This window comes from Chenopodium album, chromosome 14 (assembly GCF_948465745.1).
Source record: "Chenopodium album chromosome 14, dcCheAlbu1.1, whole genome shotgun sequence".
NCBI lineage: Eukaryota > Viridiplantae > Streptophyta > Magnoliopsida > Caryophyllales > Amaranthaceae > Chenopodium > Chenopodium album.
The window spans coordinates 19640473-19644427 of NC_137847.1; positions in this window are offsets into that span (position 1 = coordinate 19640473).

A 3955-nucleotide genomic window follows, 5' to 3' on the forward strand; every position below is an offset into this window, starting at 1 on the left:
ACACTTAACAAGGAAATCAAAGCCAATCACCAACGTGTCTGATCCCATTGCCTCAACGTGGTTGTTGTGCTTCACTTGAGGTAGAGGTTTAGTAAGTGGATCGGCTACATTGTCGTCTGTTCCAACTTTACAAATTCATATTTCACCCTCTGACTTCCATTCTATTATCATGTGAAATCGTTGCTTGACATGTTTGACCTTCTGATGTTCCCTTGGCTCTCTAGCCTAAGAAATAGCTTCAGTGTTATCACAATAGTGGGCTATTGGACCCTTGATGGAGGGTACAACATCAAGTTCGCCAACGAACTTACGAACTTCAGTAGCTGCCAAATATTCAGGTTCAGTTGTAGAATCTGCAGTTGTTCTCTACTTGGCACTATTCCAACTAAACGCTCCTCCATTTAGACAGAATACGTATCCTGACTGCAATTTGAAATCGTCTGTGTCTGTTTGGAATCTTGCGTCGCTGTAACCTTCAACAACTAATTTGTCTTAGCCACAATATATACCTGGAATTTATCCTGGATTCTTTTCAGGTACTTTAGGATATTCTTGGCCGCAATGCAATGCGCCTCTCCTAGGTCTGATTGGTAACGGCTCGTAGCAATCAAAGCATACGGTACATTTGGCCTATTACATATCATGGCATACATGATTGATCCAATAAGCGAAACATATGGAATCTGATTCATCCTTTCTCACTCATCAGGTGTCTACGGACACTATTTCTTGCTTAGGGTTATGCCATGTGACATGGGTAGGTTACCTCTCTTGGCCTCCTCCATGTTGAATCGTCCCATTACCTTATCAATACAAGGACTATGGCTCATTCCAATCATCCTCTTAGATCTATCCCTGTAGATCTTGATGCCCAATATGTACTATGCCTCTCCCAAGTCCTTCACTGAAAAACATTTTCCAAGCCAGGCAATTATTGGCTCTAGCACCGGAATACTATTTCCAATGAGTAATATGACATCAATAGATACGAATAGGAAGGCGATGTCACTCCCACTAATCTTCTTATAAACACAAGATGCATCTCGATTCTTGATAAAACCAAGCCTACTGATGGCTTCATCGAATCGCAGATTTCAACTTTTGCTAGCTTGCTTTAGCCCATAAATGGACATTTTATGCTTGCAAACCTTCCAAGCATTATTTTTGTCGACAAAATCTTCAGGCTGTGTCATACACACAGTTTCTTCAAAAATTCAATTGAGGAAGGCGGTTTTTACGTCCATTTACCATATTTTCATAATTGTAATGTGCAGCAATCGCTAGGATGATCAGAACGGACTTAAGCATTGCGGTAGGAGAAAAGGTTTCATCATAATCAACGCCGTGAATTTTCCTGTAACCTTTCGCTACCAGTCTAGCTTTGTAAATGAATACATTTCCATCTTTGTCGATTTTCAATTTGAAAATCCACTTACATCAAATAGGTGTGTAACCTTCGGGTAGGTCAACCAAGTTCCATACTTGATTTTCAAACATGGAGTCCATTTAAGATCTCATTGCTTCCTTCCATTTAGCAGAGTCAAAGCTCTCCATCGCTTACTTGTAGGTTGCCGGTTCATCTCCATCCGCTACTAGGATTTCCTGATTCTCGGTTAACATGACACCAAGATACCTATAAGGTTGAGACCTTGGCTTTTACGACCTACGTAGGGTAATGGACTGAGCATTTTCATTGTTGGTTTGACTTTGCACATTTTGACCAACGTCAATAGATGTTGTTTTAACACTTTGACTGTCAATTAGATTTTGTTGCTCGTCCTCTCGAACTTCATCGAGTTCGATTTTCCTCCCACTTGTCATTTTCGAAAGTTGTTCCTTCTCCAAAAAGAAACCATCGCGAGCAACAAACACTTTGTTCCTGATTTATTGTAGAAGTCGTATCCCTTGGTTTCTTTGGGTAACCCACAAAGAAAACCTTGTAAGATTTGGGGTGAAGTTTGTCACAAATTAATATTTTGACATATGCTTCGCATCCCTAGATCTTGAGAAAAGACAACTTGGGAGGTTTCTTCGTCCATAATTCATATGGAGTCTTTTCTACAGCTTTTGATGGAGCAAGGTTCAGTGTTAGTGCCGTGGCCAGAAGTGCATGTCCCCAAAAAGAGATAGGAAGATCACTAAGACCCATTGTTGATCGTACCATGTCTAGTAAGGTTCGATTTCTTCTTTCGGGTACTCCGTTCCATTACGGAGTTCTTGAGTGTCAATTCTGAAAGTATACCATGTTCTTTCAGATGGTCATCGAATTCTTGGCTCAAGTATACACCACCTCGCTCTAATCGAAGGGCTTTGATTTTCATGCCAAGCTGATTTTCAACTTCACTCTAAAATTCTTTGAATTTCTACGACGATTCAGATTTGTGCGATAAAAGGTAGATATATCCATATCTACTATAGTCGTCTATGAAGGTGATAAAATATCGATGGTCGTTCCTTGTGGTTATCCTCATCACTCCACATACATCAGTGTGTATTAGGCCCAATAAGTCACTTTCCCTTTCTCCCAACTTGGAGAGTGGTTGCTTTTTCATCTTGCCTAATGGACATCCTTCGCAATTCTCAAACGATTGTAAATCGAATGAGTCAAGAACACCTTCTTGTAGAAGTTTCTTGATGCGTTTGATGTTAATGTGGCCAAAGCCAATGCCACAAGTATGTTTCATTTGACTCAATGGTCTTAGTCTTCTTCGGTAGTATCATTAACATTATAAACTTGTTTGTCTAAATAAAGCACATTTGGATAAACGTGTCATGCCATAATACATATAAAAGAGACATAAAACAATCACAGTTATAGTCTTGTGATCTCACAACCCGACGTTCGACGCCAAGAGATCAAAATATGTTCAATAGTATTCTATTTTAAGATAATCTATCCAATTACAAGTTTATGGATAGATTGTCTTCTTCTTCCGCTTGTAAATGCATATCAGCTTGTGAAGCCTCTTCTCACTTAGTTCCTGAAATATGAGCATATAGTGAGTCATTTACGGCATCTAATACCTTTATGAATTGCTTATATTCAAGTGATGGTTTATAAAGAAGATACTTGAGGTGAGAGCTATTTTTCCTTTCGCCTCATCTTCTAGGTACTCATTGCATTCCCTTTTGTAGTGGCCTCGCCTACTACAATAGAAGCACTGCATCTTTGCCTTGTCTTTGAACTCCTTCTTCTTTGGCCTTAGAAATAACCTAGTGCCCTTACAAGAATCAGCTCTACGAAGCTCTTGAACAACCTCCATAATTAAGAGTTTATCTCGATTGCCCGTCAAATGCATTTTCAATGCAACATATCTTGAGAGGAGTGAGCTTAGTAGCATGTAAGCAACTTGTTCATCCTCTACTGACTTCCCAATGAGCTCCAAGTGCTTCAAAAGCCTTGTCATTCGAAGCACATGAGGTTAAAGAGGCATTCCAGGTCTAAGCCTAGCATTGTAGACCTTGTTCCACACTTTGTGCCTTTCCTTAGCAAGGAAACATTCCTCCGGGATCTTGACCTTGATGTCATAAACGATTTGGTTAATTTATGAACATTCAAGTCCCTTGTCTCAGAAGACATAGTGACAAGCTCCTTAAGACTGTTAAGAAGCATGTCTTGAAGGTATGAGGTGAATCTCCGCTTCCAATCCTCCGGAAGGGAATACCTCATGAAAAGTGTGACCTTGTCACAATTCAAGGACCAAGTCTCATGAGTCACATCACTCATTATCCCCTTGGAAAAGAAGCTTTGAATGGGAGTTTCCATAATGTACTACATGGAACAATTCCGAAGAGTTTTCCAGAGTTCTTCTTCCAATTCCTTGAAATTAGTAAAATTGAGATAAAATGCCAATTTCTCCGGGAGTTCCGGGCACATGTAGTTGTTGTCGGTATTAGTTGAAGACATGGTTCTACAACTGAAAGAACTTGAAATGAAAAACCATTCATATTAATT